This window comes from Ceratotherium simum, chromosome 28 (genome assembly GCF_057802395.1).
Source record: "Ceratotherium simum simum isolate JZ-2026a chromosome 28, ASM5780239v1, whole genome shotgun sequence".
Taxonomy (NCBI): domain Eukaryota; kingdom Metazoa; phylum Chordata; class Mammalia; order Perissodactyla; family Rhinocerotidae; genus Ceratotherium; species Ceratotherium simum.
In genome coordinates this window covers 41,595,704-41,617,795 of record NC_141927.1, presented here as the reverse complement: position 1 = coordinate 41,617,795, position 22,092 = coordinate 41,595,704, and the positions used below count along the sequence as shown (strand labels likewise).

Here is a 22,092-nt window from a genome sequence, read left to right as displayed (position 1 = left end):
CTGTCCAGTGTCACCATCTCATATGATTACAGCCCATGTCTGCCCTTTTGTGTTGTCAAGGTTTTCTCTCCCCTCTGTCCATACCATCTCTCAAAAGTCTCCATTCCTTGTTCCTGTAGCCCTTGCCAACCCATATGAGTCTCCATCCCCTCTCTCTAAAACCCATGTCAGACAACTAATGCCATTCTCTCACGTACCTGCAGCGTGTATCTTTCCTCGAGTGTCTCTATCTCCTGTGCCCACATTTGATACAAGCCCTCACGTGTTTCTCTCACTCCATGTGTCTACATCCTTTTCCATCCCTGAGTGTGCCTGTCCGCTGTGCTTCAGCCCATGCCAGCTCGTGTTTGTCTACGTTCTCTGTTCCTCCAGCCCATCTAGACAACCAGTACTTTCATTTACTGTTCCTCTAGCCCCTGTCTGAACTCGTGTGTTTCCTTACGCTGTGCCTGTAGCCCATGTGTGCCTCAAGTGTCTTCCCCCAGTGTCCAACACTTGGGTATCATTCACCTGTTAAAGGACATCTTGGTTCCTTCTGGGTTTAGGCCATTGTGAATAAAGCTGCTTTTTAGATGTTCTTAGTGGTCTGTGTGTGCATGTATATTTTCACGGTAGTTGGAGAAATACACTGGTGCACCATATAGTGACACTAAGCTTCACAAGAATTAGCAAGGTGTCTTCTTAAGAGATTGTACTGTGCGTATTCCCTCCAGCCACCCTCAGTGCACAGTTCTGATCATTCTTGAGCTTCCTGTTGGTGTTTCTTTCTATAAAAACAAGCCATTGTGAATGCATATTTTTGTACGCATGTTTGTCCTTGTAACGAGCGGTCAGACTCCGCACTTTTTGATGTATGCTGACAGCTTAAGCCTCTCCTCTCCCTCTTTCTCTCGTGTCCACGCCTGGACAAGCTGAGGAACAAGTCCGGAGGCTTAGTTCTCTGGCATTGGCTTTGGATCCAACCACACAATCCCTGTCTGTGTGCAGAAGTCTTGCCCTGGTCTCAGCCCTGGCAAAGATTTTTCGCTTTGACCAAACTTTAGTCAGGCCCCTGAACCTTCTTGTATGCCTGTCTGTGCACTTCCTTGTAAAATCCAGTTTTAGCAACAACCTTGCAAAGTCAGTTTAACCAGAACCCACACACGAATGTCTGATCACACTTGAGATCTGCTCAGGCTCCTCCTCCTCCTCCACCATCCCTCAGGTGTTGTCTGATCACTCTGGCCTGTCTCTGCTAAGAATCCTATTAGGTCAGGTTAGCCAGAAACCCCAACACTTGAGTTTCTCTTAGTAATTTTCCATCCCCTGACCCCCATCATGCTGCCTGGCTGTGAAAACCCACTTGCCCATGCTGCATTTAGAGTCAAGCCCAATCTCATTTCTCCCCCACTGTGAATCACATCACAGTGGTCTCTGCGTATCACAGTGGTTCTGAATAAAATATGCGTTACCATCTTTGACAAATTTCATTGAAGATTTTTTGTTTAAAACCCCAAACCACAATAAAAACCCAGGCCAGGCTCCTTTCCTTGCTCCCTCAAGCCATTTCAGAGCTGCATGTGATTCTGGCCCTGCTCTCCTCAGAGACCTCTATTATGTGAGTCATAAGACTTTTCCTAACTTCTGTGTGTGTGTGGAGGGGGGCACACACCAGCATCAGTCTCTCCATGGGAATCACAGCACTTGCCAGTGAGCAGTCATATTTTGAAAGAAATCTCTTTCTCTGAGTAGTAGGTCTCAACAGTGGGCTCAAAATATTCAGTGAACCGTGTTGTAAACAGATGTGCTGTCATCTGGGCTTTGTTCTTCCATTTGAGAGTTGACTTTAACTTAAAGTTACCAGACGCATTACCCTTAACAAGAGAGTGAGCCTGTACAAAGTCCTGGGGGTGGATTGGATGGGGAGGAGAGAGAACAGGATCAGTTAGAGGGACCAGATGTCAGAGTGTGAGAGAGGAGTTGGAGAAGGGGCTAGAGCAGTCAGTAACAGCACAGCAGCCAGGTCAAGGCCCTGTGCACCAGGTTTGGGAGTCAGGATCTTCTAATAGCAGTCAGTGGGGGAGCCCCACTTTTGCTTGGATCTCTGGGGGACAAGAAGACAGTGTCTTACCACGTCTGTCTGTCCACAGCTACCAGACCCTGGCCAGGGAGCATGAAGCGCTGATCCAGGAGTACCTGCACCTGCTGCAGATCGTGGAGGCGAGAAGACAGTGGCCAAGCAGCTACGGCAGCAGATCGAGGATGGGGAGATCAATATCGAGCGGCTGAAGGCAGAGGTGACTGCTGGCTAGGGGTGCAGAGGAGGCTGGCCAGGAAGCCCAGGGCACAGGCCCAATACCTCACACTCCAGGCTCCTGCAGGACCAGGGGGCACATGACGGGCAGGGGGAGCAGCTTCCAGTCACAGCTAGGCCAGCCTCGAAACTTAAATTTAGTGATGCTGGCAGAGTGGGAAGGGCTTTAGTTAGATCTGAGTTCAGATCCTACCTCTGCCACTTGACAGTTGCAACCTGGAGTACATCCCCCCATCCTCTGTGCCTCCATTCCTTCATCTATAAAACAGCCTTTTTATACTTGCCTGGCAAGGTTGTGAGGATTGAGTGAGGTTATTTATGGGCGAGTTTTTAGTTACTTTTCTGATGACCACATTGACTAAGCATTCCCACATTATCAGCTGGAGTCCAGGGACACAGAGTCCCGGGTAGGTCGTCATAGTGTGGGATCCTGGCTCAGTTCCAAGCATTCGTTCCTTCTGCCTGTTGTAAGAGCTCCTACAGGGGCTCACCGCGCATGAGTCTGGAGGCCACGCTGCTCCTAGGTTAAGCCTTGTAGAAATTCACTACTCAAACTGTGGTCCATGAAGCAAGAGCATGTTGGAAATGCAGAATCTCAGGCCCTGCCCAGACCTCCAGAATCAGAATCTGCACTTTCACAACATCCCAGTCGATTACCATTTACATTAAAGCTTGGGAGGCGTTGGCTCTCTGTCCCTTAGATGCCCATCACCAGCTGTCTAACCCAGCACCGAATGATCTGATTGCCTCTCACCCCTCATCTCACCATGCTCACCAGATGTTCAGAGCCATTTGGCCACATCACACGAGGACCGTGGACTCTCAGCTGAGGATGGGAAAATGGAAACATAGATTCTAACGAGGGTCGGATGCATGATTTGTAGGGCCTGATGCAAGGGAAAAATGCAAGGCCCTGGGTGGAGTCGGGGAAGTCGACCTCCCCTTCTCACAGCCCACCAACCCACCCATGGCAGACAGGCGACCCCCCAATTTCAACCTCCAACCTCCTCTAACCTCTGTGCCATGATACACTTGGTACCTAGATGAGGGGTGGGCAAGATGCCCGTGCTGAGTCACCCACTTAGTGCCAGACACTGTCTCCTCACTCTGCCCTGAGACACCATCGGGTGTGCACTGCACTCACCCTTTCTGCACCTACCCCAAGGCCCCTGCAGAGGGTGGAGGGTGACTCACAGTGGGAGGTGTGTCTTCCTGGCTGACTGAAACCATTTCCTCCCAGACAGAAGGTAGACGAGGTCATGGGTTCTGGGGTGCCGGCGTTTGGGGAGCGACCAGCTGAGAAACCATCCCAGGGAGGCAGCAGGAGGCAGTAACACATGAGGGCTGAGGCTCCACGCCCCTGGGGAGTGCTCCATTGTTCCATCAGATGTTACTTGTGAAAACAAATTAAAAGAGAAATGATTAAGAACTTCAGGGTGGCAACTGCAGAACTTGAAGCCCCAAGCATTGGGCCTTCTGAGCATAGAACCCCATCACACGCCCTTGAAGCCAGCTCTGCCTGGAATGTTCAAAGATCCAAAGTTTCCAATTCCACCTTATGGTACCGCTGCCAAGCTCTGAACTAATGGTCACATCAGCTTGGAACTTGAGCTTGAACAAAAGTTTAAGATTCCACACACCTCCTCTACCCTGCACCAGGCACTGTCAGACAAGCTTCCTTAGTCAGTCCCCATAGCCATCTTCATAGGATCAAAAGACGAAGCAGGTTCAGAGAACTCAAGTCACCTGCCCAAGCTCACACAGCTGGGAGGTTGCAGAGCCAGGACTAGAACCCAGGTCTGAGTGTCTACTTGCCAGTCTTGCCACTCGTAGCCTCTTCTCACATGGCTTCTGGGATGAGGGCTTGTTCCATGTCTAAACCATCTGGTTCATTCTGAGATCTATCCTAGCCCTACACATATCCCTGAAGCCAAGTTGAGTCCTTGTTAGGGACCAGGGAATAGGTCTAGGGACCAGCACCAGATTAGTGGCTTCATGATCAAGGGTGTCATTCATTCACTCAATCACTCGTTCACTAACTGCCTAAGATCAGCTGACCACTGCCTCATCCTCTGCCCCAGGCTCCTCTTTCCCCATCACTTGGGGCTCCAGCCAGTGTCCCTGGTCATGAGCTGTGCACCTCTTGGCCTTGGCACATGCTGGGGCTTCTGTTTGGAGTACTCCTGCCACCCCCACGCTTTTTTGCCTGGTGGAATCCTACCAAGCTCGAATGCCTCCTCCTGGGGACTCGCATCACAGAATGTGCTCCACGACCCCTGCTCCCTCGGCTTTCCCACCCTCAGTATGCCACGTCAGAGCCAGGTTCTTGGGTGTCTGTCCCCCATCCAGCCTGGTGGGACCTCCTTGAAGGCAGGAGTGTCCTTTATCACTGTGTCCCTTCTGCCTCGCACATAGTAGGTACTCTGTAGGGGCTTGATGAATGAATGGACATCAGGCTCTGTGGTAGGCAGTAAGAGATGGAAGTTTCTACACTTAAGGTCTGATTGTGGTAAAGTGTGACTGGCACCATAATAGAGCTTTCGGTGTGAACCCAGGTAGAAAATGAGTCACTTTATGGCCAAAGAGGGTGCGGGTTCATGTCGCATATGACCTTGAAAGGTTTCGGGTGTTGATAGGCCAGAGAAGGGATGGGTGCAAAGGGCAGGGCCCTCTCTGGTGCTGGAGAGCACCAAACTGGTCAGTTTTGAGTGAAAGTGTGTGTGTGTGTGTGTGTGTGTGTGTCAGTGTGGCAGCAGAGGCCTTTTTGGTGGGAATTTGGAACAACGTTTCCAACTGAGTACATTACTCTCCAGGGCAAACGATTTCTTTAAACAAGACTTTAAAAGATCAGCTTGGTAAAGCTTTCTGGCTATAGTCTCTCTCTTTCTCTCTCTCTCTCTCTAACACACACACACACACACATACACATCCTGCAGGGCAGAGGGCACCTGTGTGCTCTGGAGGGGCTCCAGGAAGGTGAAACAGAGCACATTTCCCAGGAAGTAGGCCATCAGGTAGGCAGGAGGTGCCAAGGAGACAAGTAAGTGATGAGTGACGCCCATGACAAAGACAGAGTGTCTTAGAACGTCAGAGCTGGAAGGGATCTGAGAACTCTGAGGTCCACAGAAGAGGAAGGGACTTATCCAAGGTCACTCCAAGGTCACTTCCAGCGCTGGAATCCAGGCTTAACCTTGAGTCTCCTGGCTGTAGATCCTTGACCTGTACCTGCCCCACAACTGATTCCTTCCTTGCTGGGGAGATGGGCCATCTAAAAGGTGCATGTTCAGGAACCACTGTGTCACCTGGATGGCCTCAAGCTCTCATGGTCCACCCGATAGCCAGAAAACTTCCTCAAACACCATCCCACATATTCCTGAGGATTGTCAGGGTCTTCCATTTTCCTGGCCATGTCTGGTTTCCAATTCTGCTCTCCTGACTTCTAATATCACTTCTCACAGTGGCTGTCTTCACTCAGTCTTGACTGCTCCTTGCCCCCGTGTGGTCACTCCACGTGCCCATCAGGTGGAGCTAGATTCTGCTGCAATTACAAACAGCCTCCGAATCTCAGTGGCTTAAAACAACAAAGATTGCTTTCTCTCTCACATTGTGTGTCCATTGTGTGTTCTGCTCCACAACATTCTCACTCAGAGACAGGGACTCAGTCTGATGGGGCTCCACCATCAGGAAATTCACCAGTCCCATGGCAGGGGAAGGATCATGGCAAATCATGCCTGACAGCTCTGCTCATGTTTCACTGGACAAAGTGAGTCACATGACCACACCCGGACTTCAGGGGCCTGGGCTGTACAGTCCTGCCTTGTACCAGGAGGAGAACCAGAGTATCCAGGAAAGCCCTAATGACACCCAACTGGCTCCCACTTCAGTCCCCAAGCCCCTGACACCAGCCAAGTATGGACCAGACTGTCTGAATGGTTTAGATACAGTCAAGGGGTTTTCCAGTACTGAAACAGAAAACAGCTTAAATGTGAATAGAAGACATCCTTGCCCTCCTGTCACTCAGCCTTTTCTGCTACAGGGATTTCTTGCTGACCTCCTCTCTTCACACTGGCCTCTCTCCACACGCTCCCAACTGCCATTTTGTTGGTGGTGGGGGTGTTCATAATCCCTCTATCTGTCAAGACCCTCGTCCCCGTCCAGTGATGTGCTGGAGCTGGCTCATACCACCTTGCAAGTCACTTGTGCAATTTTCAAGAATCTTGCAAGCTTGTTATTCACCCTTCGGTAGCTTAAAATGGGCCAAGGTAGGAATGTTTACACCATGGAAATCGGCCGGTGCTACCAGTCAGAGTTTTTATTTGAGAGAGCTGGTGGTTAATCATTTAACAATATACGATTCTCTATACCTTTTTTCAGGACCAGCTAAATACTTTGCTGGGCCCAGTGCAAAATGAAAGTGCAGTGCTATTAAGAATTTCAGGGCAGCAACAGCGGAGCTTTAAACCAGGTATTAGGCCCTTCTAAGCGGGCTGTTCACAGGTCACACTTCGAGGACATCGGCCCTGTCTCTACTCCCTCTATATTCTCCAGCCCTGGAGCCTCCACCCATAGCCATCTCTTCCTAGAGGTAATGGGAGATGACACATAAACAAAAGTCTGCACAAAATTTATTAAGCAAAACTATCCAGCTTTGCTCAGTCTCTTCTCTTCCACCTAACAGGCCTCTTGGACCTCATCTTTTGTAACCAGAAAGCTCCAAGGACCATCTAAAACAAAGGGAGCATCCTCCTCTGAGAAGAATCCTTCCCTCCCCTAGAATCTTCAGTTTGGCACCATTTCATTGTTTTAATAGCTATTTTTCTCCCATTTATGATTAGAAGTAAGTTGGGATGGCTCAAGCAACCCTAGAAGGCAGGGTAGGAGTTTAGAGATGGTCGTGGTATTTTCCTGGCTTGGAAGCACTCAGAATCCTGGAAGGCTGACTCTGCAAGAAACTGCACAGATCTTAATTCAGGGTTTAAGGTAAAACTGTAGCCAAGGAATCAGGTTTGCAAACTAACTTTGTCAGGGAGAGAGCCACCTTGACCCCTCCCCAGTCAGCCCCTCTGCAGGGCCCACTCTGTGCCTTGAGTCCTGTTTCCTATGTTCCTCCTGCCATCCCCACCCCTGCTGCCCTGCATCAACACCCTGTCGTACTCTGCATCTTTGTTCACACCATCCCCTCTGCTCCAATTCCTTCCATTCTATAACACACCTGCTGGGCTCCTTTTTGTGTGTGTGAGAAAGATCAGCCTTCAACAAATATCCATGCCAATCCTCCTCTTGATGCTGAGGAAGACTGGCCCTGGGCTAAATCTGTGCCCATTTTCCTCCACTTTTATATGGGATGCCACCACAGCATAGCCTGACGAGTGGTGCATGGGTGCAGGCCCGGGATGAGAACCCCAGGCCGCCAGCAGCAGAGCGTGTTCACTTGACCACTACACCACAAGGCCAGCCCAATTGGGCTCCTTTTTTGTCCTGCTAAACCTCTGGGTAGTGCTTGTGGCTTCCATGGTGAGACCCTCCCGCTGCAGGAGGTGTGCACCTCTGGTCTGGCCTCACCTTGTTGGAATATAAGTTACCTCTGTGGGTATCTGACCCCCTTCTTAGGCTGGAAGTTCCTCCAGGGAAGGGATCTGACTTATCCACCTCTGGCTGTGTCTCACCCGTGCCCAGCATGGTGCCCACCACAGAGACTCCATCAGGACATGCTGACAGGGTTGGCACAAAGGGAGACAGAGATGGGCATCTCTTAGGCTTGGAACAGGTCAGAGGGAATCGAGAATGAAGGAGAGAGAACTGAGTTGTGTGGCAGCTGTTTAAAAAGAAAGAATTACAGAGATCTTTAGCAAAACCTTGACTGCTAACAAAAGAGAGAAAACCATGGACTAATTCCTCCATCAATGACGGCACTGACTAAATGAATTCTGGATTAAAGACACTGTCTCTAGAGAGGGGGGTGGGGTGGGGCAGGAGCCAACGAGCAGTGCACCTAAGGGGTGTGGCAAACGAGGGTTCGACTGTGATGGGCCAAGAAGGCCAGACTGTGGGGTGGCAAGTGAGCAGGGCTCAGCTGAGATGCCAGGCATTGAGCCAGGTTGGGCAGCCAGAGCTAGAGTGTAGCCGGAGAGTTGGGGTATAAGCCAAAGTCCCAACTCTCCATGGCCATCGTTGACAAAGGTCAACTGAGCAGGCTTGGATGTTAGCCAAGCCAACCCAGATCCAAAGCAAATGCATCCCCAGAAGGGACCTGCAGGATAAGGGAAAGGCAGCCTCTGCGAGGTCAGTGGGGCTGGCGCTCTTGCCGCCAACCTGACACTGGCTCGTAACAGAGGTGGGCCGTGTCCCAAGGCTTCTGCAGGGTCCCCAGGCTCACAGCTTTCCAGAGCTTTGCCCACCCGGCCCGATCCTTAAATTAGGCTCCCAGACTACCAGTGCTGCTTTTGCAGGGAGCAGAGAGCCTGACCTGACTGCATCTGGTTTTTGCTCTGGTCCCTGGGGTGTAGGTGTCCTGTAGATGTCTCTGAGAAGAGCGCCATCAGTTTAACATACAGACTACATTTACACACACACACACACACACCCTGCCATCCTAAAGAGAAAAGAATACCACGTGCAAATCCCAGAACTGGCCAAGAGAGCAGACTGGGATGGGGGTGCCGACATGAGGGCAGTGAGGGTGCTGACTGGGCATCCACGAGTCTCTGAGCTCTCCACAAGCGTGTGTGTGTGAGTCCCTTAGCTCTTTAGAGTTCAGATCTAAGAACAGCCATTATTTCATGTGCCAAGGTTCTCAGAGAATTGAAAAAACAGAAAAGCCTGCATCAGCCCTGAATATTTCTCCATTAGATATTTTCAGCAGCTCTTCAAGCACAGGCCGGGGTAGTTTTAGCAACCCGAAAATGGAGATCGGGTAACTGTCCCATTTTGCTCTCAAAGTGCTCCATTGGCTCAATGGTCAGAGCCCATTCATCCTGCAGTTCAGCAAGTGGTCTTGAGGGGACAAAGCCACATGCCCTGAAAAGGGAGGCGAGTTGGCTCTGTGGCATGTTTGTGATTTCCTGAGCTATTATCTTTGGACGTCTGCCACACAGCTCAGGGTTGTCTCTGCGCCCACTCAGCACCTTCCACCCCCTGCTCTTATTGTACTCAGTGAGACCCCAGGGTGGGGGTTTGCCCTCAGCGCACAAACTGCTGGGAGAGGGCACAGCCCCCTGTGACAGCTCCCCAAGGAGGACAACACCAGGGGCCTCCAACAGCCAAAATGCTGGGTCATCACAGAGAGATGGAGCAGAGAGCACACGTGGAGAAGGGGACCAGGGAGGGGCATCTGATGTGGCAGAGAAAGACAGAGACCACTGCAGGTAGAGGGGGACAGGCTTCTAGGCTGGGGCTGCCCTGACTCCCAGGGGTTTCACTCTTTCTCTCTGAGCCTGTTTGCCTGTCCACAAATGGGGTGTATGACAGAGTCCCTTTGGCTTCCATTCTGTTGTTCAGCTCAAATCCCAGACACATTGGGGAGGTTCCCAGGTCTCCAGGGTGGTAGGAGCTGGGGGTGTTGAGCAGGGGCAGAGGAGGAACAGTTGGGAGGGGAGGGGGCTGCAGGAAGTAGCAAAAGTGTCTCTGGCATCCTTACAGCTCATCCTAGGAGAGGAGACTCAGGCTGTGTTCTGGAGCTGGCTGGCCGGGTAGCATGGGCGGGGAAGAGGGTGCTGGGAGGGGAGCCACGGCAATGTGGCTGGAGGGTGCTCAGAGACCCATTACCCAGCCTGGTGCTAAGCTGCCAGTGAGGAGGCATGTTCCCCAGGGCTCTTGAGGTGGTGACAGGTCAGGTGCTTGGGAGAATCTGGGTGTTTTTGCTTTTCTAAGTTCTCCCCAAAAGGGGGTGGTGGAGAGCTAGCATTTACTAAGCACCTTCTCTGCACCAAGCGCTCAAATTTTCCCATTACATACAGGGGTGACCTCATTTCCCCTTCATGTTTTACGGGAAAGACCTGAGGTTCAGAGATGTTAGGCATCTTGCTGGAGGTCACACAGCTGAGAAGCAGCATAAGGCGGATTTGAGCCTGCTCTGCGTGGGTCTCAAACCCTAGCTCTTTTCACATCATCAGTGGCATTTCCTCTGAATTCTCCAGAGCCCTGAGTTCCTCTAAGATCCCTTAGGGTTACCCCAGCAGGTGTGCACTGAGGGTGCCAGGAGGGCTGGCAACAAGAACAGCTGCCATCCTCTGCCAGCTTCTGGGGCGTGTGACCCATGTTTACAAAAGTCTGTGTTTGGTTTAGTGGTCTGCTGTCACCATCTTGAAATTTTGTCATTTTTTAAAGGGGTCCTGCATATTTTCTCTGCACTGGGCCTCACAAGTTACATAGTCCATCCCGCTGATGGGGTTTTCACATAAGGTGTCACTTGAGAAAGGTGTTTGCTGCTAGAGTCCCACCGGTGGTGGCAGCCCCTGCCCTCTCCCTGGTCCCCTCAGCTCTGCTGGACTTGGGGGCGAGGGCCCCTTGGAGGGGCAGGAACTCCGTGGCCAGAGCTTACCCTGTGCCTCCTCTGTCAGTGAGGCCATCGTGTGTTTGCACCAGATCTCTACCAAGGGCTGAAGGCCTGCGTCTCCAGCTGGCCCACTGGGGCCTGGGTGAGCAGGCAGCCCTGGCAGAGGTCCCCAGGCCTCCTGCTCCCGCCTCCACCTGAGAAGTCCCTCTCCAGGGCCCACTCCTCCAGGCTGGCGGCACTTCCATCCTCCCAGAGTGTAACAGCGGCCCCTTAAAAACACAGAATCCCTCAGAGGGAGCAGAAGAGGAAAGACAAGTTGGCAAAAGCTGTTTTTCTAGGAGGAAGAGATATATTTTTAGTTTCTTATCTACATTTCTCTTTTAAAAATAATATATATGAACCCATTTGAGAAAATCTGACAATCTAGAGAAGCAGAAAATGTTAAAAGCTGTATCAAGCATAGTTCTGTTTCTCAAAGATAACCACTGTAAACACTTTGTTGTGTTTTCTTCAAATTTTTTTCTATGCACAGATCTTGGGTTTTTTCCCCATTTTATTTACATAATGTCACACATATGAATATTGAATTTGAACCGTAATGTGTTTTTTTTTTTTACTTAAGATTGTAGCACAATTGTTTTCTCATGCTGAAAGTATGCTTTTTGATGGCTGTATGATGCCCCAGTACCTGTGAGCATGCCATCATCCATGCAGCCATCTCCCATCCTTGGCTCTTAAAGTTGTTGCAAATTTTTGTTACTAGAAACACTCATCTCTGCATCTGAAATGTTCATATGAGAAAGCGTCTCCTTGGGACAGGTTTCCAAAAGTAGAATGACTGAAACAAAAGGTAGAAGCACGGTCAAGGCTCCCACTCCGTCCACCCTGCGTCACTGCTCTCCGAGCTGGGTGAACCGCCCTGATGGCCCCGAGGGCTGCACAGCAGGACCCCTGCATCGCGCCTCTCCCACACTGAGTGTGACATTTTGTTGTTCACTTTCCCTAAGTCAGAGAGCCCCACTTTTCCCCAAGGTCACAATGGGAAGTGGCCCTAGAAAGACGAGGTCTGCACTTCCTGTAGTTGCGTGGTTGAAGGTGCCGTCCCTTGGGTAGTGGAATGCCCTGTGTAACCTCCCACTTAGAGTTTATCGCAAAGGAGGCATGTTTTTCTTTTTCAATGGAGTTTATAAGCAGAGGTGTCAGTGGACCCATCCCTGCCAATCAAGTACTGAAGGGCAGGTTTGGGGAGATTGGCTGGGCTTTTGGGGGTTGGAAGGCAGGGTACTGTGTTTCCAAGAGGTTGGGGCAGAGCAGGCCAGCAGCAGACCCAAGTTGCTGAACCTTGGGAGGCATGGAAGGACAGGGACACGTGGATAAATGGACAGACAGCTGAGGGGAGAGACTCGGGAGGGCATGTCATGTGGGGGAAGCACTGGAATGGGGGACTCAGGAGACCTGGTTCCAAGCCAGCTACTGACTCACCTTATGACCTCGGATGGGTCAATTCTGTCACTGGCGGGGCACTCTGGGAGGGAGGCCTCATGGGGGAGAAAGGGCTGAGGGGGATGTGGAGCTGCAATTCACTTACCACAGAGACCTCAGCCAACCCCCCCAAAGCTCCAGAGCTGGGTGGCCCTTCAGACCCTTCAGGCGGCGAGGCACACCACAGCACCCACAACAGCCCTCTCCGACCTTCCAATACACAGGAGTCAGACTAGTCGGGGCCCCATCTCTATAAAGATCTGTGACTCTGATGTTGTCCTGATACCTGGGTCCACCTATCTGGCTGTGGATAGGGCAGTGGTGCCAGAGTCATCCCCAAAGGCAAGGGTGTCTCTGGGTGGGAGGTCTGAGCCTGGCCCTGACCTCCGTGGGTGGGGCTGGGTGACCAAGGGCTTGTGGGGCATCCCACTGAGCAGACCTGTTGGCCATCCTGCTGCCCATGGTCAATTTCTATCAGGAGTTGGTCTCCAGCCACCAGTACAGCCTGCAGATCCTGGCTCACTGCAAGCAGAACAGTGACTTTGACAAGCTGCTGAAGCACTATGAGGCCAAACTGACTGCAAGGAGATAGTTCTGGAGACCTTCCTCACTGACCCCATGCTCCAGCTGGCACCTAGCCCTGTCCTTGAGGGCGCAAGGCTGGGGAGCCTGCTGGGGGGCCATGGCAGTGAGGGCCCCAGCTGGGAGGAAGCCACAACTGGGGGCACCAGGGGGCCATGGCCAGGAGGCCCCAGGCCCTAACAGGCCCCAGGTCTGGGCTGCCTGGAGAATGGAGTTAGAGCCAGCCCCTGACCCAGTGGACCACAGGCCTGTCCAGCTTCACAGAGCAGGCAGTGTGGGAAGGCAAGGGGGAGCTCCTGGTCCTGAGCCCACCTCCAGGCCCTTCTGCTTGCCGGCTTAGAGCCTCAAGCTCTGGGCTCTTGGCCCAGACAAGACCCTGGAAGAGCCTCCACGTTAGAGTCTGAGATCAGAAGTGCTGTGGGTGTCCATCCTCAGCCCTGCTCATGGGAGTGCTGGGAGCTGCGAGTACCATTCTCCGTCCACTTGGTGTCTCTCTCTCCCTCTCTCCATTGTTGCTCTATCTCTGACTTGTTTCATCACTGTCTCTCTCCTTGCCTTTGTCTCCCTGTCCCTCTGTCCTTCCCCATCCTTGCCTCTGTCCCTGTCCCCCTGCCTCTCCCTGCTGCAGATTCCCAGGCACATTCTGACACTGCACGAGATCCTGGCCCACTTTTCATGAGCACATCGAGCCAACAGCTTGGAGAATGCCAGGGCTAAACTGGGGGTGCTGTCTGGGTGAACCCAGCTCCCAGGTGCCCCCCCGGTGGACAGGCCAGGGCTGAGGATGCTCCCCAGCGGGAGTTTGCTGAGCCCCAGATGGTAAAATGTCATGTTCAGGTTAGGATCCCAAGAGGTGGGTGTTCGGGGACCCCCAGCCTGTCCCACCTGGAAGCAGGGACACGGAGCAATCTGAGGAGTTCACAGCTCAAGCCCAGGGGGCACTTGGTGGGATTGTGTGGGTGGTGTGCTGTCCCTGGCACAGATGGGGTTCGAGGAAGGGCCATGAGCACTCACGTGGGCCCACCTGCCAGGGTGGGGATCCGCCAAGGGACTCACAGGCACTCTGCCAACTTCCTCTGTTCTCCAGTGCCAGTGTGTCACAACCTGTGGTATAGGAGCCCCAGAGGGGGTCCTGGGTGATGGGCCTTCAAGTGCCAAAGGCTGCAGTAAACAGCAGGCAGTGTCATGGGTGGACAAGCCCATGACTTGTCCAGTGTCAGAGGCCCCAGCCCTCTGGTCAAGGCCCCTCTGCTGCCCCTCTTTCAGTCCCCAAAGCCCAGGGGGAAACTTCCTCTGCCGGGGCAGAAGCAGAGGGATCAGGGAGGAGGCGCCTACAACAGCACAGGCAGCAGTTGACGGTGGCCTACACCAGGTGGTGGTATGAAGGTGAGCAGGAGGTTCAGATTCTGGGTGTGTTTTGAAGATGGAAACAACAGGATTTTCTGATGCATTAGATGTGGGGAGAGAGAAGATGGGAGTCAAGAGTGATTCGAGAGTTTTTGGTTGAGCAAGCAGAAGGTTGGAGTTGCTGCTAACCAAGATGGAGAGAGGTGCAGGAGGGGCAGGTGTGGAGGGGAAGTCTTTCTTGCTTCATTGGAGCTTTACTGGGGGTGTGTTGAACTTGAGATGGACAACAGTGGTGGAGAGGACAAGAAGGGAGGAGGGCGTTTGGGTCTGGAGTGTAAGGGAGTGAGCCATTCAGGAGCCATCAGGTCAGAGATGGTATTTAAAGTCACATGAGTGGTGCGATCACCAGGGGAGTGAGTTTAGGCAGGACCGAGGTGCGTACCAGGAGCTGAGCCCTGGGGTCTGCACCTTATGGAGGCCAAGAGATGATGAGCAGCCTCATACGCAGTGATGGGCTGCCAGAAGCTACAAGGGAGTGTGGTTCTGCAGCATGTGGGGTACAGTCCCCAGCCCTGCCAACCACTCAGTGCCCTAAATGTCTTCCCGTGTCCAGCAAAAGGCAGCCAGTAGGGCCATGTCTCCCAGCCTGGCAGTGGGAGGACCAGGCTGGACTAGGGCAGAGCACAGGCCCCGGAGTGGAGGTTCATTCAGGGAGCAGATGTAATCAGAGCGTGATTGCAGACTAACAGAAACCATTGTGGGGTGGGGACCCCAGTCCTCTCATACCCCAAGGAGCCAAATCCTGCACACTTCCCCAAGGAGAAGACTTGGGGCTCCAGCGAGGCTCCTCATCCCTGTGGGATGCCCTGTCCCAGTGTGGGTAGTAGTGAGGAAGGCACATGGGTGCCAAGGGGATCACCCTTTCCCAAAGCCTACTCATCCTTTGTTCCACCTGATCACCTGCATCTGGCCTGAACACAACCTTAATGGCACAGAAGTGAGTTTTCCCATCGCCCTGACAGCAGCCCTTTCATGCTCCTCTCTCCCCTTGGAGGACTGAGGAAAGCTCCCAGCCCGGCATGAAGCCATCAGATAACCAACCCTCCCCAGCTGTGCTCAGAAACACTCCTCCCCAGGGGCTGGATCTTTCCTACCTCTGGCCTTTGTCCCGCTTTTTCTCCTGAATCTCATCTCTTGGGCTCACTGTAACCCAGGTCGTCAATTCCAGTTCCCCCGGGACCCTGCGTCCCTGGGAACTCCTCCCCAGCTGCGTGGACGGTGTGGCTCTCAGCACAAACCCCAGCCGGGGCTGGCAGGAGTCCTGAGCAGCTGCAGCTGGCACTTGTCTAACAGTGAAACTAGTGTTGCTACTGTGGGATCGCCCCCTTGTTTGTAGCAAATACAGCCCTCCTCAGCAAAATCCCCACCCTCGTCAAAAGAAATGGTTCTGCTTACTTTTGCTCACCTCCAAATATGAATCCCTATCCAGGGAACTAGCATATCCTTGAAAGGTGCCACCCTGTGCCCAGTCCCTTCCAGAAGAGGGCTAGGGCCTGGGCTGCTGAGAAGAGCATTGCTGGGAGAGACAGACTGAGGCTCCTAAGGAAGAGACCCCATCTCCATGCCCCAGTCTGATAACCAGAAAACAACAGATAATAATAGTTTTATAATAACACCTTTGCAACCAGTGATACTAGCAACAGTGATCACGGCCCTTTACACAAGCTCCTGCCGTGTGCTGGGCCTGAGGTCAGCAAGTGAAATGCATTCTCTTCCATCCTCACTCCGACCTTCTACAGGTGAGCAAACTGAGGGTCGGAGGGGCCCAGTAATTTGCTCATCACGCTGAGTTCATTAATTAGAGATCCAGCTAGACCAGTGTCATCTCTCATTGCTGGGAGGGTTAAACTGGACAGTGTCTACCACCACACACATTAACCAGCCCTCTTGGTGATCTGGTCGTGGTTGTAGAATTTGAGGCATCAGCAGACAAATAAGAGGTTTTGTGTTTTTCTTGGAGTAGGTGGGGTACTTTCTCCAGAAGCTCCTCCCCACATGATTACTAATCTCCTAAGACTCCTGAAAACCCACCAAGGCTCTTAGCAAAGTTGGTAACTCACAGGCTTCTTTTCCCACCACTGCTATTTTTTTCTTTTTGTTTTTGGTAAGGAAGATCAGCCCTGAGCTAACATCCATGGTAATCCTCCTCTTTTTTTCTTTTGCTGAGGAAGACTGGCTCTGAGCTATCATCTATTGCCAATCCTCCTCCTTTTTTTCCCCAAAGCCCCAGTAGATAGGTGTGTGTCATAGTTGCACATCCTTCTAGTTGCTGTATGTGGGACGTGTCCTCAACATGGCTGGAGAAGCGGTGCGTTGGTGAGCACTGGGGATCCGAACCCGGGCCACCGGTAGCGGAGCTTGCACACTTAACCGCTAAGCCACGGGGCCGGCCCCACCGCCAATGCTATTTTTAAAAAGCAGTTAAATGGCGCCACCTCCTGGAGGAGGGGTGTTGCGGCAGTCAGAACAGGACAAATAAGAGAGTTGTCCTTCTTTCTAGATTAAGGGGCAAGGTGTGTCTTGCTCCCCTCAAGACATGCTGGAGCCTACTGGAGTCAGTCTTTCCGTGAGCCAGCTGGATTGCCAGGTTCTCCAAAACTAAGTCATTCCAGGGCCCGAACATTAAGGAAGCAACTGTATAAAGTGCATTGGGGGAGGGGTGGAGACATTAAGTGCAAAGGCCCTGAGGCAGGATGGGTGGGTGGAGTTCTGTGGATGGAGATAAGCCCAGTAGTGGTGTGGAGATCAGAGTAATGAAGAAAGCTTCTTTTCTGTACTCCTGTCCTCCCAGTTTTGCCATCTCTGTTCCACGTGGTTCAGACTTTTAAATCAGACCTGCTTTCTAGCTATTAATCTCCATTTACATTTCCAACACCTGTCTCCTTGGGCTATCAAAAGGATGATGGGAGATCATGCCCATAGAGTGCCCGGCAGAGCGAGCATTCAATATGCATGCTCTCTCCCCCTTTGTGAACACAGGCTCCACCTGAGAATCCTAGGCTTTCTTCCTAGGTCTGGCCAGAGGCCTGGCATTACCTTCTCGCTGAGAGGTGGGGGCAGCCTGTCTCTGACATTTTCTGTCTCCACAGGATAATGCACAATGAAGTAAATGAAACAGAGAGCATCCAGGAAAACATAGCCATGGGGGGCATGATTGTCGAAGGCTGTGAGACCCTCCTGGACACCAGCCAGACTTTTGTGAGATGGGGCATGGCACCCTGCCTCCTCCCACCCTCATGGTAGGCCCCAGCAGTGGTGGTACTTGGGGACACCACCAGTTGGTTTGGCTCCCATGTGCTAAAACCTGCCAGCGTGATTGTGGAGTATTCCGGGGCTGCTGGAGGAATGTGACAGCTGTATGTAGATGTCGGTATCTGCACACATGGATGCAGATATTACTGGTTTTCACAGTTCCCTTCTCTCCAGATGTACACATGATTCTTCCCAGATGCCCTTGATGTGTCTGTGGATGTCATAGTAAACACTGACATGTCCTTTTGGGGAGAAAGGAGTGGAGGAGGAGGACAGATACTGATTGGCCCCGTGAATCACAAGCATGTTCAGCATCCGAGGGGAAGTCATGTGGGTCAGTCCCTCTGTCCCTTTCTCATCATCCTTGGCCCCTTGCGGGAGGCTGTGATCACAACGGTTCTCAGGGGTAGGAGGTTGCCTTCACCCTCAGCCTCCATTCTCCTTGGGAGCGGTGTTTGAGAGGCACAGCCCTGTGAGGGGGCAGCTAGAGGCTGTGACTGAGGGGACTGACTTCCAACTCGGAGACGTTAGAGCCGCAAGGAGTTTGAGAGTCAGCTCTTCAGATTCCACTTGCTGTGGGACCCGCAGCTTCTGCTTGCATGCCCCCGAGGTGACCTCCACCTCAGATGGGCCTCCTGAGTTCCTTCTATCCAGCCCTGGGACTCTCTGAGCAAATGGAAAGCTCGCCAGCACGTCCTGCGGCCTGCGCAGCTGCCTTTGGCCCCTGCTGCCCTTAGCAAGGGTATTGTCGACTTGGAGTTTTGCCCCGAGCCCCTCTGTGTGGCCCCCTGTGCCTTTTCCCTAGGCCCACCCTGTGACCTGCTGAGCCCAGAGCCAGCCTCCCTGTGTCCTGGCTCCCCCTGAGCTGCATTGGGCCCAAGCTGGAAGAGGCCCAAAGAATGACCTCTCCTGGGGTGGGCAGTGTCACCACAGTCCAGGAATCTGCTCCATTGCCCTGAGCCTAAGCATTTCCTCCCCTCCTGAGGGACTGGACTGGACATGAAGTCCAGACAAGGGGGCCCAGCAAGGTGCCAGGCAGTGATGGACGTGGGCAGGAGGCAGGGTGGTGGCCTAGAGCAGGTCTGGGGAGATAGAACGTCAGGGAGGGCTTCCCAAGGAGGCATCACTGGAGTCAAGTCTTGAAGGGTAAGGTGAGCTCACAAGGTGGATGGGGTGAAGGAAGGCCCTTCCAGGCCAAGGAGCAGCACTCAGGAGCCACAGGTAACTTGCCCTGGAACTAGAGTGGGAGCAGAGAGGGGAGGCGATGGTAAGGAAGGAGAAGTGATCCCAGTGGTATAGCCGCCATTAATGGCTCATTTGTTGAATGATTCAAGTCCTACGTGATAGGAGTTCAGACAAGACTAATCCAGTCTGTTTCTATCTCTTCTGTGTTTCTCCCAGTACAAACAGTAAGTACAGGAAACTACATATATAAATAATATATGTATATTTTTTGAATAATACAAATCACTATACTGAATAATATATTGAATTAAATAATATAAATATATATTTAATGAATATATAATGAATATGTATAAGTATGTTTATATATATTTGAATTAAATAATATAAATGTATATATGATTTAAAGGAATATTCAGACATAATAACAGTAATTTACAGAATTGATAAAAGACTTCTACTCTAGATTCAGGCAGCTGAATACATCTCAAGCACAACTAAAAAAAAAAAAATCTAGAGCCAGATCCATCCAGGGAAACCAAAGAAAACTAAATACAAAAGAAGATATTCAAAGCTCCACAGAGGAACAGAACACTTACAGAGACTTACATTTAGACCTATGATACATTTCTTAACATTGGAAGGCAAGAGAGAGTTGGAATAAATCTTCGAGGTACAGAGAGAAAAGAACTTTCAGTGTATATCCAATCAAACCATACCTCAAGAACTAGGGTGACTTAAAGATATTTTTATGCAAACATTTACTAAGAGTATTACCACCAACAAATGCTCATTAAGGATCTTCTAAAGAATATACTTTAAGGGGGCCAGCTACCCGGTGTAGTGGTTTAAGTTCAGCACGCTCCGTTTCCAAGGCCTGGGTTCGTGGGTTTGGATCCCAAGAGTGGATCTACAACACTCATCAGCCATGCCATGGTGGTGACCCACATACAAAATAGAGGCAGATTGGCACAGATGTTAGCCCAGGGCTAATCTTCCTCAAGGAAAAAAACTTAGAAAGTGAAAAAGAATATACTTTAAGCAGAAAGAAACTGATAGAAGAACTGCTAAGAGGTAAAAATGGATCATGAGGATAAAAAAGGGTAAACATCTGAATAAATCATTGAAAGCATGACTTCACGAATCAATAATAATATTGACAATGTATAACTGATGAAGTTAAAAACTAATGAGAAGGGAACTTCTGTTTTAGAGGAGACTAGGACAGGAAAGCACTCCTGCTGCAAAACTGGACAAAGCCAGATAAATTATAGATATATTTTTAGAGCATCAGACAACTTCAGAATCAACCAACTAAAATTCCAGAAAGATGAAAAAGTATTTTATGTGAGCAAGGATATTTATCTTTCTTTCCCCTGGAGGCGTTTTCTGATTCTAGCTGGTTGCCGAGGATCTGGCTTGCTCAGTCAGAGCCTCGGCTAGGGAAAAGAGAAACTAGCCAAACTTGTAGTGATTCTGCAGGACTCGTGTGGCAGAGGAAACCTGAGGGCTTGCAAACACACAACTGCTCTTTCTCACAGCACATGTGCTAAGTTTTGGTTCCACACAGGAATCTGAGGAACTAGGCCAAATCTTCCACAAAACAAAGTGAAACGTCCAGAAGTGGTGGAAGTGGCCTAAGTCCAGCATACTGCTAGTCTGACCTTCAGGGAATGTGCCATATTGTGAAGCGATGTAAGGTAGGAGGCTGGAGAGCTGCGCTGAGATATCTGAAGGGCGTAGCTGAATTTTCTGTGGGCTCCCAAACCTGAAGAGAGAGAGATCTACCAGACTTAGAACCAGACCCCTGTGCGGGGGAGAGGAGCACAGCAAACAGGAACGGGGAAAGCGGAAGGGCTGGGTTTACTAAAAGTGAGACCCGGCCCCAACTCTGATCAACGTCTGATTGGACTCAGGTGCTCCAACCTCACTCTGTTTCTCATCCAAGGAAAATAAGGTCATGTGGAGCCTCTCGAGTTATGTTACACAGACCTTCCAAAGACACTGGTGAGAGGATGGAGAAGGCAAGCCACAGACTGGAAGAAGACCTTTGCAAATCACATATCTGACAGGACAATAAATAACTCTCAAAACTCGGCAATAAGAAAATCCAAGTTTAAAATGGGCACAGATTTGGACACTTCACTAAAGAAGATAAACAGATGGCAAATAAGCACATGAAAAGATGCTCAACGTCATTAATCGTGAGAAAAATGCACATAAAAACCACATTAACATACTGCTACGTACCTATTGGAATGACTAGAATTAAAGAGGATGACCATAAGAAGTGTTAATGAGGATGGAAAGTAACTGGAACACTCCTACATTGCTGGTGGGAACACAAAGTGGTTGGAAAACAGTCCATTATTTATTTATTTATATTTTTGTGAGGAAGATCAACCCTGAGCTAACATCCATGCCAATCCTCCTACTTTTTTTCTTCCCCAAAGCCCCAGTAGATAGTTGTATGTCATAGTTGCACATCTTTATAGTTGCTGTATGTGGGACGTGGCCTCAGCATGGCCAGAGAAGCAGTGCATCGGTGCACGCCTGGGATCCGAACCCGGCTCACCAGTAGCAGAGCGGACGCACTTAACCGCTAAGCCATGGGGCCGGCACCTGGACAACAGTTTTAAAGTGGAGTTTGTTATGCTGCTGTAACAAACTAGCACAAATTTCATGGCTTAAAACTACTCAGAAGGTGTGTTTTGTTGATGTCTGCGTGTGTTTAGAGAATTCAAGTCACTGTGGGCTCTGAGTGGTCTGTATGTGTGTCTGAGTTTGTGTGTATGTTCTGAGTATCAGTGTGCATTATCAGGTGTAGTTTACAGTCTGAATGCTGATGGTCATTTGCAAATAGTGTGTGTGTGTGGGTGTGTTGTCAGCATTTCCATGTGTTCAGAGGATGTCTGTCATTGTAGGAATGTGTGGAATAAATATGTTGTTACAGACTAGCATGGGCACCAACACTGTTTGCCTGTTACTAGTTCAACACTCAACATCCCTGAAGAAACATTGAGTCCAGACATTCACAGGCCCCATCAGGCCCACAGAGATCCTACTCAGCTGTTTTCTTCCCGTCACAGAAATATGAACAGGTAGCCAAGGACCACTTGATATTTGAAGAGTTCCTCTAGCATGAAAAATGGAGCAAGAAACACATACACTGAAGTGAGGGACTAAAGGAGCAGCAAGGAAATCCAGAGATCATAGTGAAACTTCAACTGCATATCTAGTAACATCTTCAAAACAATTAGACATGGGCCGGTCCCATGGCCTAATGGTTAAGTTCAGAGAACTCCACTTCAGCAGCCCACGCTCCGTTCCTGGGAGTGGACCTACACCACTCATCAGTGGCCAGGCTGTAGTGGTAACTCACATGCAAAATAGAGGA

General features: G+C 50.9%; 1 long non-coding RNA gene across 2 annotated transcripts; it reads right to left on the bottom strand.

Annotated features, from left to right (window-relative positions):
* Positions 1-705: 705 nt before the first annotated feature.
* Positions 706-14,620, bottom strand: LOC147913378 (uncharacterized). Of its 2 annotated transcripts, none has more exons than XR_015548864.1 (3): positions 10,833-14,620; positions 3,488-8,108; positions 706-767 (listed from the first exon to the last, which is right to left on the bottom strand). It is a non-coding gene; the product is annotated as an uncharacterized LOC147913378 (long non-coding RNA). The 2 variants fall into 2 exon arrangements; XR_015548865.1 differs by lacking the exon at positions 706-767 and adding an exon at positions 1,319-3,119.
* Between the last annotated feature and the right edge of the window lie 7,472 nt (positions 14,621-22,092).